This window comes from Carcharodon carcharias, chromosome 3 (assembly GCF_017639515.1).
Source record: "Carcharodon carcharias isolate sCarCar2 chromosome 3, sCarCar2.pri, whole genome shotgun sequence".
Taxonomy (NCBI): domain Eukaryota; kingdom Metazoa; phylum Chordata; class Chondrichthyes; order Lamniformes; family Lamnidae; genus Carcharodon; species Carcharodon carcharias.
In genome coordinates this window covers 45,484,298-45,497,867 of record NC_054469.1, presented here as the reverse complement: position 1 = coordinate 45,497,867, position 13,570 = coordinate 45,484,298, and the positions used below count along the sequence as shown (strand labels likewise).

Sequence of the window (13,570 nt, the reverse complement as noted above, 5' to 3'; positions counted from 1 at the left end):
AATTATACTGTGCCCAAACTACCCTGCTCCCACTCTCCCAAGTGTGAAGCTAGATAATAAATGTTGGTGGATTGTTCAACAACAGGGCTACCACCACTGATCCTGATTCTGTCCTCACCTGGTGAGGACACATGGATGTTTTTCAGCAGGAACCCTTGCCAATTTTTTGCATTTTTCCCCTACTCTTTTCTTATTTGCTGGTGCACGCTTATGTTTGTATGCTCTGACCCTTTCTGCCACAATCTGGTTAACATTACCTGCATCACCACACTGCACTATTAAAATCAGGTTAAAATCAGATCAGCCATGGTCTTACTGAATGGCGGAGCAGACTTGAAGGGCCAAGTGGCCGATTCCTGTCCCTATTTGTATGTTCGTGTGCACTATTGACTCTTCCTTTCTCTCCAATTTATCAAATCACTCCCCATGTGAATCTTCCTCCCACTATTTAGTTTAAAGCCCTCTCTACAGCCCGAGTTACATGATTCATCAGTACACTGGTCCCAGCATGGTTCAGGTGAAGACCGTCCCAACAGTACAGCTCTCTCTGTCCCCAATATTGGTGCCAGTACCCCAGGAATCAAAATTCAGTTCTCCCACACCAATCTTTTAGCCACGCATTCAACTCTCTAATCTTATGCCATTTTACTCATGGCTCAGGTAATAATCCAGGGATTAATACCTTTCTGGTTCTGATTTTTAATTTAGTTCCTAGCTGCTCATACTCCCTATGCAGAACCTCTTTCCTAGTCCTACCTATGTCATTGGCGCCCACGTTGACCACGACAACTGAATCCTTCCCCTCATGCTCCCAAGCTCCTCTCCAGCCCTGGGGAGTTGTCCTTGTACCAGGCAAGCACACACCCTTTGGGTCTCATGCACTCAGCTGCAGAGAATGATATCTAACTAACTATAATGTCCCCTACATATAGGAACATAGGAAATAGGAGCAGGAGTTATGCTATTCAGCCCCTCCAGCCAACTCCACCATTCAACTAGATCATGGCTGATCTATCTCAACACCTTTTCCCCGCACTATCCCATACCCCTTGATATCTTTTAATATCTAGAAATCTATCGATCTCAGTCTTGAACATACTCAATGACTAAGCTTAGACAACCACTGGGGTAGAGAATTCCAAAGATTCACCACGGTCTAAGTGAAGAAATTCCACCTCATCTTACTCTTAAATGGCCTACCTCATATTGTGAGACTGTGCCCCCGGTTCTAAATACCCCAGCCAGGGGAAATATCCTTCCTGCATCTACCCTGTCGAACCTTGGAAGAATTATGTATGCTTCAATGAGATCAGCATTCATTCTTCTAAACTCTAGGGAGTACAGGCCCGGTCTCCTCAATCTCTCCTCATAGGATAATCCTGTCATCCCAGGAATCAGTCTGGTGAGCCTTCATTGCACTCCCTCTAAAGCAAGTATATCCTTCCTTGGGTACAGAGACCAAAACTGTACACAATTGTCTCACTAAGGTTTTATATAATTTCAGCAAGACTTTACTCCTGTACTCAAATCCTCTTGCAATAAAGGCCAACATACCATTTGCTTTCCTAATTGCTTGCAGCACCTACATGTTAGCTTTCAGTGGCTTATCAACAAGAACACCCAGATCCTGTTGGACATTCACACTTCCCAATCTCTCAACATTTAAGAAGCGCTCTGTGTTTCTGTTTTTCCTGCCAACGTAGATAACTTCACATTTTTCCACATTTTATTCCATCTGCCATGTTCTTGCCTCACTTAGCCTGTCTAAATCCCCTTCATGTCTCTTTGCATCCTCCTCACAGCTCACATTCCCACCTAGTTTTGTGTCATCAGCAAATTCAGAAATATTACATTTGGTCCGCTCATCCAAATCAGTGATTTGGATTGTGAAGAACTGAGGCCCAAGCACTGATCCCCACTGGTCACAGCCTGCCAACCTGAGAATGACCCATTTATCCCTATTCTCTGTTTTCTGTCCGTTAATCAATCCTCAATCCGTACCAGTATATTACCCCCAATCCCATGTGCTCTAATTTTGCTTACTAACTTTTTGTGTGAGACCTTATTGAAAGCCTGCTGAAAATCCAAATACACCACATTCACTGATTCCCCCTTATCTATTCTACTAGCTACATCCTCAAAAAATTCCAGCAGGTTTGTCAAACATGAATGTCCTTTTATAAATCCATGTTAACTCTGCCGAATCCGACCATTGTAAGTGTCCCATTATCACATCCATTATAATAGATTCTAGCAATAGAATAGTGGTATTGTTATTGGACAATAATCCAGAGACCCAGGGTAATGCTCTGGGGGCTCAGGTTCGAATCCCATCAAGCCAGATGGCAGAATTTGAATTCAATAAAAATCTGGAATTAAGTCTAATGATGACCATAAAACTATTGTCGATTGTCATGAAAATCCATCTGGTTCACCAATGTCCTTTCGAATTGGAAAGTGGCCATCCTTACCTGGTCTGGCCTACATGTGACTCCAGAACCACAGCAATGCTCTCTTAAATGCCCTCTGAAATGGCCTAGCAAGCCACTCAGTTATTTCAAACTGCCACAAAGTCTATAAGGAATGAAATTGGACGGACCACCCGACATTGACCAAGCCACTGGAAACAACAATGGCAAACTCAGCCCTGTCGACCCTGCAAAGTTCTCCTTGTTAACATCTGGGGGCTAGTGCCAAAATTGTGAGAGCTGTCTCACAGACTAGTCGAGCAACAGTCTGACAAAGTTATACTCGTGGAACCATACCTTAGAGTGTCCCAGACACCACCATCAGCATCCCTGGGTATGTCCTGTTCCAAAGGGAGGACAGACCCAGCAGAGGTGACGGCACAGTGGTTTGCAGTCAGGAGGGAGTCTCATGTCATCAGGTGAAACATGGGCAAGGATTACCTGCTGATTACCATGTTTCTTCCTCAGCTGATGAACCAATACTCCTCCATGTTGAACACCACTTGGAAGAAGCACTGAGGTTGACAAGAGTGCAGAATGTACTCTGGGTGGGGGACTTCAATGTCCATCACCAAGAGTGGCTCAGTAGCACTACTACTGACTGAGCTGACAGTTAAAGGACACAGCTAATAGACTGGGTTTGTGGCAGGTGGCGAGGGAACCACCAATCTGCCTGCCGCAGGTGCATCTGTCCATGTCAGCATCAGTAGGAATGACTATCTTACAGCCCTTGTGGAGACGAAGTCCAGTTTCCATTGAGGATACTCTCCATCATATTGTATGGCACTATCACCATGCTAAACAGGACAGATTTCGAACAGGTCTAGCAACTAGACTGGGCATCCATGAGGTCTTGTGGGCTGTCAGCAGTGGCACAATTGTACTCAACCTGTAACCTCATGGCCCAGCATATCCCTCAATCTACCATTACTGCCAAGCTAGGGGCTCAATCTTGGCTCAATGAAGAGTGCAGATGGGCATGCCAGGAGCAGCACCAGGCATGCCTAAAAATAAGATGTCAACCTGGTAAAGCTACAGCTCAGGACTACTTGTTCGCCAAACAGCATAAGCAGCATGCAAAACACAGAGCTAAATGATCCCACAACCAACATATCAGATCTAAGCTCAGCAGTGCTGCCACATCTAGTTGTGAATGGTGGTGGATAATTAAGCAACTCACTGGAGGAGGCGGCTCCACAAATATCCTCAATGATGGGGAGACCAGCACATCAGTGCAAAGGATAAGGCTGAAGCATTTGCAACAATATTTAGCCAGAAGTGCTGAGTGGATGATGCATCTCGGTGTCCTCCGGAGGTCCCATGCATTACAGATGCCAGTGATCAGCCAATTCTATTCATTCCACGTGATATCAAAAAACAGCTGAAGGCACTGGATACGGCAAAGGTTATGGGGCCTGACAATATTCCAGCAATAGTACTAAAGACTTGCTGCATCCCGAGCCAAGCTGTTCCAGTACAGCAACAACAGTGGCCTCCACCTGGCAATGTGGAAAATTGCCCAGGCGTGTCCCATCCACAATAAGCAGGGCAAATCCAATCCAGCAAATTACCCCATCAGTCTACTCGCAATCATCGGTATAGTGTTGGAAGGGGTCACCAGTGTTTTCAAGTGGTACTGACTTAGAAATAACCTGTTCACTGATGCTCAGTTTGAGTTCTGCCAGGATCACTCAGCTTCTGACCTCATTACAGCCTTGGTTCAGGCGTGGACAAAACAAACCAGAGGTGAAGTGAGTGTGACTGTCTGTGATGCCAAGGTAGCATTTGACCGAGTATGGCATCAAGGAGCCCTAGCAAAACTGGAGTCAATGGGAATCGGGAACCTCTGCGGGTTGGAGTCATTCCTGGCACAAAGGAAGATGGTTGTAGTTGTTGGAAGTCAATCATCTCAGTTCCAGGGCATTATTCCTCAAGGTAGTGTCCTCGGACCAACCACCTTCAGCTACTTCATCAATGACCTTCCTTCCATCATAAGGTCAGAAGTGCAGATGTTCGCTGATGATTGCACAATGTTCACCATTCGCGGCTCCTCAGGTACTGAAGCATGTCCAAATGCAGCAAGGCCTGGACAATATCCAGGCTTGGGCTGACAAGTGGCAAGTAACATTCACACCACACAAGTGCCAGGCAATCATCTGCTCCAATAAGAGAGAATGTAAACATTGCCCCTTGACATTCAATGGCATTACCATTGCTGAATCCCCTACTATCAACATCCTGGGGGTTAACATTGACCAGAAACTGAACTGGACTAGCCATTTTAATAATGTGGCTACGAGGGCAGGTCAGAAGCTAGGAATCCTGAGACGAGTAACTCACCTCCTGACTCCCCAAAGCCTATCCATCATCTACAACTCACAAGTCAGGAGTGTGATGGAAGACTCTCCACCTGCCTGGATGAGTGCAGCTCCAACAACACTCAAGAAGCTTGACACCATCCAGGACAAAGCAGTCCGCTTGATTGGCACCCCATCCGCAAACATTCACTCCCTCCACCACTGACATAGTTTGTGCCATCTACAAGATGCACTGCAGGAATTCACCAAGGTTTCTTATACAGCACCTTCCAAATCCACAACTACTACCATCTAAAAGGACAATTGCGGCAGATACATGGGAACCATGTATCATCTGGAAGTTCCCCTCCAAGCCACTCACCATCCTGACTTGGAAATATATCGCCATTCCTTCACTGTCGCTGGGTTAAAATCCTAGAACTCCCTGCTTAACAGCACTGTGGGCATACCTACACCACATGGACTGCAGCTGTTCAAGAAGGTAGCTCACCACCACTTTCTCAAGGGCAATTAGGGATGGGCATTAAATGCTGGCCAAGCCAGCGACCCCCACATCTCATGAATGAATAATTTTAAAAATCAACACGGAATCCTGTTCTGTCATTGTTGGGTTTCCTACCACCCATAAAAGAGCACATTTCATTGTTGAAACTGTATCCAGTAAATCATTTCACCATGTCTGCCAAATGCTGTTATAGTTGTTGGGGGTGCAGGGTGGGGGTTAGTTGAAGTTTTAACAATTCTGGACAGGAGTGCAAACATTAGTTTTTATATATGCAATAATGTAGATTTTTATGTATTTGTTAAATGTCCAGGTAGTCCAGTTAATAGTGCATGCTGCACTAAACCTTGACTATAAAGGCAGTCTGACAATCAGCCAGATATGGCTATGTTTTGATTTTGCCATAGGAACATAGGACTTAGGAGCAGGAGTAGGTCATTCAGCCCTTTGAGCTGGCTCTGCCATTTGATAAGATAACTCACCAGATTATGGTCTCAACTTCATTTTCCTATAACCCTTGACTGCCTTGTCTATTAAAAATCTATCTAAGCTGGCCTTGAATAAATTCAGTGATCAGCCAGCCTACGCTACTTTCTGGGGAAGAGAATTCCACAGAAAACTACCCCCTTGAAAGAAGAACTTCTTCCTTGTTTCCGTCTTAAAAGGGAGACCTCTTACTCTTAAACTGTGCCCCCCGGAGGAAGATGGTGGCTTAGTGGTAAAATTGGTGGACTAGTAATCCAGAGATCCAGGCTCCTATGAATATATGAATTAGGAGCAGGAGTAGCCATTCAGCCCCTCAAGCCTGCTCTGCCAATTAATAAGATCATGGCTGATCTGATTGTGGCTTCAATTCTGACCAACCCCCAATAACCTTTGACTCCCTTGTTAGTCAAGAATCTATCTATCTCTGCCTTTAAGAAAAAAATCAATGACCCTGCCTCCACCACACTCAGGGGAAGAGAGAGTTCCAAAGACTCACGACCCTCAGAGAGAAAAAAAATTCTCCTCATCTGCCTCTTAAATTTGAGATCCCATATTTTTAAACTGTGTTCCCTAGTCTGGAGTCTCCCACGAAGGGAAATATCCTTTCAGAATCCACCCTGTCAAGTCCCCTCAGGATCACCTCTCCCAGCCTGTTCAACCTTTCTTCATAAGATAAGCCTTTCATCCCAGGATTGAGTTGTGTGTACCTTCTCTGAACTGCTTCTAATGCACTTATATTCTTTTTCAAATAGGGAGTCCAAAAATGTACACACTACTTCAGATGTGGTCTCACCAAGGCCCTGGAGAACTGCAGTAAAGCTTCTCTACTTTTTACTATATTTTTACTACAATATATATTTTACTATATTCCATTCCCCTTGCAATAAACACCAACATTCATTTGCCCTCCTAATCACTTGCTGTACCTGCATATTAACTTCTTTTGATTCATGTATCAGGACACCTGATCCCTCTAAACCACCAAGTTCTGCAACCTCTCAACATTTAAGTAGTAAATTGTTTTTCTATTCTTCCTGGCAAAGTGACAAGTACACATTTCCCACATTATACTCCATCTGCTAAATTTTGGCCCACTCACTTAACTTATCTATATCCCTTTGTAGACTCTTTACCTCCTCTTCAGAACTTACTTTCCTACCTACCTATGTGTCATCAGCAAATTTAGCAACCATACATTCGGTCTAAAGGTTTTCCCAGTACTTTTTCCCTGGTGACGGCAATTGTTTTAAGTTTCTGCCTCCCATTCATCCCTTGATTTTCAAGTATATTTTGGAAGTCTTCTAAGTCTTTTACAGTGAAGACAGACACAAAATACCTGTTCAATGCTTCCACCATGCCCTTGTTTTTCATTATTAATTCCCCAGAACCACTGTCCAGAAGACCACTCACTTTAGTTACTCTTTTCCTATTTATGTACTACCTGTTTTTATATTTCTAACTAGCTTTCTTTCCTCCTTTTTTTAAAATCATTCTTAACTGGTTCTTAAAATTCATCCAGTCTTCTGACCTATCACTAATCTTCACCGATTTGCATTGCTTCTTTCAATTTGACATAATCCTTAACTTCCTATTCAGCCACAGATGATGCATCCTTCTCAAAGTGTCTTTCTTTCTCACTGGGATAAACCTTTGCTGAGAGTTATCAAACACCTCCTTAAAAGTCTCTACTATCCTACCTTTTAACTTAGTTTCCCAGTTTACTTTAGCCAGCTTCATATCCTTATGATTTAAAATACTAGTGTTAGATGCACACTTTTTACCTTCAAACTGAACTTGAAATTCTATAATGTTAGAATCGCTGTCACCTAGAGGCTCCTTTACTATTAAGTCATTAATTAATCCTGTCTCATTGCACATCACCAGGTTTAGAATAGCCTGCTCTTTGATTGCCTCTGGAACGCACTGCTGTAAGAAATACACACTATGAACTCATTTTCTAGACTAACTTTGCCAATATGATTCACCCAAGCTTCATGCTGATTAAAGATGATTATTGCAGCATCTTTCTTCTACGCCCCATTTATTTCTTCCTGTATGCTCTGACCTACAGTGTAACTACTGTTAGGAGGCCTATAAACTACTGTCACACCTGATATGTCTTATCTTTACCCAAATTGATTCTACCTCTTGCTCTTTGGAGCCAACGTCATCTCACTACTGTACTAATGACAGCCTTAATTAACAGGGTAACCCCACCACAATTTCACAGCTTCCTGTCTTTTCAAAATGTTAGATACCCTTCAGTATTCATGTCCCAGCCGTGGTCATTTGGCAGACATGTCTCTGTATTGGCTGTCAGGTCATACATGTTTATTTCTATGTGTGCTAACAATTCATCCATTTTATTACAAATGCTGCACACATTCAGATAGAGCACTCTGTCTTATTACCATTTTATAATCTCTGTGGCCTTATCTGCTAGTATTCTGTCCCTTCCTGCCAAGTTCTGATTATCATTACCCAAATTGCTACCCTGCTCTATTACCCAGTTATTTCCATTTAATTTACCACATCTTCTCTCATATGATCCATACCTCCCACTATTTAGTTTAAACCCCCCTCTGTTACCCTAGTTATAGGACTTGTGAGAACACTGGACCCAGGACGGTTCAAGTGAAGACTGCCCCAACAGTATAGCTCCCTCTTCCCCAGTGCTGATATATGGTGTGTGCCAGCACTCTATCCTCTTGCCCTATTTTATGGTGTCTCACTGCTCTCCTTTCTTTTGCCCTGTTTTATGGTGTTGCGCTGCTTCCTCTCCTTCCTCTCGCCCTGTTTTATGGTGTCACACTGCTCTCTCTCCTTCCTTTTGCCCTGTTTTATGGTGTCACACTGCGCTCTCTCCTTCCTCTCGCCCTGTTTTATGGTGTCACACTGCTCTCTCTCCTTCTTCTCCTCCTGTTTTATGGTGTCGCACTGCACTCTCTCCTTCCTCTCGCCCTGTTTTATGGTGTCACACTGCTCTCTCTCCTTCTCGCCATGTTTTATGGTGTCGCACTGTTCTCCCTCCTTCTTCTCGCCCTGTTTTATGGTGTCACACTGCTTTCTCTCCTTCCTCTTGCCCTGTTTTATGGTGTCGCACTGCTCTCTCTCCTTCCTCTTGCCCTGTTTTATGGTGTCGCACTGTGCTCTCTCCTTCCTCTCGCCCTGTTTTATGGTGTCACACTGCTCTCCTTTTTCTCGCCCTGTTTTATGGTGTCGCACTGCTCTCTCTCTTTCCTCTCGCCCTGTTTTATGGTGTCGCACTGCTCTCTCTCCTTCCTCTCGCCCTGTTTTATGATGTCTCGCTGCTCTCCCTTTTCCCTCTCGTGCTGTTTTATGGTGTTTCGCTGCTCGCTCTCCTCTGGTCTTGTTTCATAGTATGTTGCTGGTTTCTCTTCCCTTGCAATTTATTATGGTGTCTCCCTGCTCTCTCTCTGCTCATGCTGTTTGATGGTGTTTCTAGTAACTGAGGTTACTACAGCCTCTTCTGCTGTCTATCAAGGGTTATGTGATGATTTGTGAGGTTCCGATCAATGAGCCCTAAGCGCGGACAATCCGAGGAGTGGGTCTTCCTGATGAGAGTCCTGATCAAGCTTGTAACACCTGACAAGCTCTCTGTAATAAAATTTATCTGTTTCTTGTTGAAACCTATTCACTTCGAAGAGTCATTACATTTGGTGATGAGGGTAAAATAGCTCTGGCGCTTGTACTTCGCCTAGTTACCATGAGTACATTGAATCCTAAGTAAAAGAAAAGACTACTCACCAGTCATGCCACTCTTCGGCAGAATCCGTCCTTATGTTGCAACTATGGAAGACTGGGACCAGTATGTAGAGTGCTTCGGATTTTATTTTGTAGCAAACTAATTCACTGCGGAGGAAAAGCAGAAAACCATCTTTTTGAGTGTATGTGGCAGTAAGATATACAATCTCATTCGCAAGCTGACGGCCCCGAGCGAGCACAATTCTAAGTTCTATAATGAATTAATGGACCTCGTGAAAATGCACTTCCAGCCGAAGCCATCGGTAATAAGGCAGCATTTTAAATTTAATTCCAGAGTTAGGGCCCTGGGAGAGACCATTGCAACGTATGTAGAAAATGTTAAGCAGTTGACAGAACACTGCGACTTCGGGGACACATTAAATGATATGCAACAGGCCCGATTAGTTTGTGTACTTCAGGACAATGCCATACGGTTCTGTTTACTCACTGAGGTAGACATTGACTTTAAGCACGCCCTAGAAACCTCCCTCGCCATGGAAAGTGCTGTGAGCGACTTGTGGCCTTTGAAACACAGACAACATGGCGCTGTTCTTCATGTGGGGCGGGAACTTACTGCTGGGCGCAGCATGAAAACCAGACGTAGCATCGAAACGAGAGGCAACATCCGCTGTTAGAAACATGAAAAGGCCCTAGTAGAAACACTTTTTCAGCAGCGACTCCTAGGTTAAGTTGTTAAAGATGTGGAGGTGACCACGGACCGGACACCTTTGAATTGAAGGAGGCAGAATGTCATTACTGCCATAAGAAAGGTCACGTGAAAAGGCAGTGCAGGGCAAAGTTGAAACAGCCCGTAAACCAACACGGCTGAATAGAAAAATACAGCAGAACCTGAAGCTGCCGACACTGACATTTATTCCCTGTATAATGTCACCGCTGTAAAAACCGAACCTATCACTGTCACAATCCAAGTTAATGGAAGCCAGTAGCAATGGAGGTGGATGGGGGTGCCTCAACTGCTGTGGTGGGAGAGCACAGTTTTAAACACCTTAATAAAGGTAGAAGCCTGCAGCAGACAGCCGCTAAATTAAATATATAGACTGGAGAATCTATTCAGGTAAAGGGTATCACCATAATACCAGCGTCCTACAGGCAACAGACAGCCTAGCTGCCTGTAATAATAGTGAAAGGAGAAGGACCCAGTCTTTTAGGCTGAGACTGGTTACAGAAGGTCAAGCTTGACTGGTGTGAGATGTTTCACCTGAAAACAGCTGGAGTTCCTGAACTGCTAAGAAAATGCAACATGATTCTTCAGGATGAATTAGGGAAGTTAAAAGGTGTGCAGGCCAAGATATATGTGGACCCTCAGGCAACATCACGTTTCTTTAAGGCCAGACGTGTGCCTTATGCTTAGGTGCAGAGCTGTGCCGGTTGGAAAAGCTGGGTATCATCTCCAAGTGGGCAGCACCCATTGTTCCAGTGGTGAAGCCTGACCTAACCATACGCATTTGTGGGGACTATAAATTGATTGTGAATAAGGCAATAAAACTAGACAAGTACCTCATTCCAAGGATAGATGACTTATATGAAAAGCTGGCTGGAGGCAAGACCTATAGAAAATTGGATATGAGTCACGCCTACCAAAAATTAGAAGGGGATAGCACATTGAGAGAATACATGACTATTAACACATACAACTAGGTTCTTTATCAGTGCACTTGCCAGTATCATCTGCATGTGCTATTTTCCAGAGAACAATGGAGAGTCTTTTGCAAGGACTTCCCCAAGTGGTAGTATACCAAGATGATGTTCTGATCACAAGGTCAACCAAGACTGAATCAAGCCAACCCGAAGAAGATGCTAAGAAGTTTCATGGAAGCCAGTTACAGAAGGAAAAATGCACATTACTCATCTGGGTCACGGGGTGGATGCCATGGGTTTGCATCCAGTAGAAGAGAATGTTCGGGTAATAAAAGAAGCACCCTCACTATTCAATGTCCTCAAGTTCTTCCTTGGCATGATTAATTTCTATAGCCCTCTCTACAGCTCCTCACACCCCGCTTCCTGTAAGGACTACATCCCGTTCTCTCAGTTCCTTTGCCTCTGTCGCATCTGTTCAGATGATACCACTTTCCAAAACGGACATGTCTTCTGTCTTTCTTAACTGAGGTTTCCCCCCCTTGGTTGACAAGGCCCTCAATCGTGTCCGACCCATCTCCCACGCCTCTGCCCTCATGCCTTTCCCTCCCTCCCAGAACCACGTTAGGGTCCCCCTTGTCTTCACTTTTCACCCCACCAGCTTCCGCATTCAAAGGATCACCCTCTGCCATTTCCCCCAACTCCAGCATGATGCCACCACCAAACACATCTTCCCTTCATCACCCCCCACCCCACCTTCAGCTTTCTGTAGGGACCGCTCCCTCTGGGACACCCTGGTTCAATCCTCCATCTCCCCCAACACCTCATCCTCTTCCATTGGCACCTTTCCATGCAATCGTAGAAGGTGCAACACCTGGCCCTTTACCTCCTACCTCCTCACCTTCCAAGGGCCCAAACACTCCTTTCAGGTGAAGCAGCGCTTTACTTGCACCTCCTTCAATTTAGTCTACTGCCTCAGCTGCTCGCAATGTGGTCTCCTGTACATTGGGGAGACCAAACGCAGATTGGGTGAACGCTTTGTGGAACACCTTCGGTCTGTCCGCAAGCATGACCCAGACCTTCATGTTGCTTGTCATTTCAATACACCATCCTGCCCTCATGTCTTTCCTTGGCCTGCTGTGATGTTCCTGTGAAGACCAACCCAAACTGGAGGAACAGCACATCATCTTCCGACTAGGCACTTTACAGCCTTCTGGACTTAACATTGAGTTCAACAACTTCAGATCACAAACTCTCTCCTCCATCCTCATCCCTTTTTAATCTTTTTTCTAGGCTCATTTTTATTTTTTATCCACTTAATTTTATCTTTATTCTTTTATTCATTGTTTTCCCATTTTTATCCCCCATTCTATTCCGTTTTCTATCCTTTCTTCCCCACCACCATTCCCTCCCCCCCACCCTTAAACCAAAAGGGCCATCTGTTGCTTGTTCCATGTTGTTCTTTCACACAATGCTACCCTCGTTCTGCTACTGTCACATTCTGCTTTCTTATTTTTTAGCTTTCACCACTACCATTAACACTCCCTTTTTCCTTTAGTCATGATATCTTTGCCAACTTCTCCTTTGCCTCCCCCCCAACTGTCGCTGGCCTTCTATCCAGCTTCACCTGCTCCACCACACCCCCCCCTCCTTTAACAGTATAAACTTCACCACACTCCCACTTCTCTGTAGCTCTGAAGAAGGGTCATACAGTCTCAAAACATTAACTCTAGAAATAGATGCTGCTTGAGTTTTTCCAACATTTTCTGTTTTTGTTTCAGATTTCCAGTATCCGCAGCATTTTCCTTTTATCTTAGTATAGCCGCTTTTTGCCTAACTTATCAACTGTATTGGCAACAATACACTTGTTAAAAAAAAATCACTGTTGGTCATGGAATTCACAACAGGAAGAAGCCTTTGTGAAAGTAAAGAAACTTATCACATAGAATGGAAAATGGATAAGAAAGTCCCATTGGCTATGTCTCGAGAACCCTCTTCACAGCCGAGAAGAGTTAGTCCCAGCTAGAAAAGAAAGGTTTATCGGTGGTACTCGTGAAAAAATTGCACCAGCACCTACATGGATGATATTTCACCACGTGTCAGACCATAAACCATTAATGGGTTTATTCAGTGAGGTTAAGGCCATTCCACCAATAGCATCAGCAAGAATACAACATTGGGCTCTGACATTATCTGCGTATGAGTATACTTTTAAATACTGTCCTGGCTTACACATTGCAAATGCGGATCCCTCAATCATCTTCCATTACCAGATAGCATTACACATGCTCTTGTTCCACAAGAAGTTGTGCTATCACTGAATTTCTTGGATTCTTCACCTGTGTGTGTGAAGCGAATTAGAAATTGGACCAGCAGCGATCCAATATTGTCGAAAGTCAAAGATGTTGTTTTGCAAGGATGGTCCAATTCACCTG

The 13,570-nt window shown here is 44.3% G+C and overlaps 1 protein-coding gene across 3 annotated transcripts in view; it reads left to right on the top strand.

The window, feature by feature from the left end:
- Nucleotides 1-13,570, top strand: part of ccny (cyclin Y) — a 266,160-nt gene that overhangs the window by 241,588 nt on the left and 11,002 nt on the right. The gene's annotated exons all lie outside the window — the stretch shown is intronic.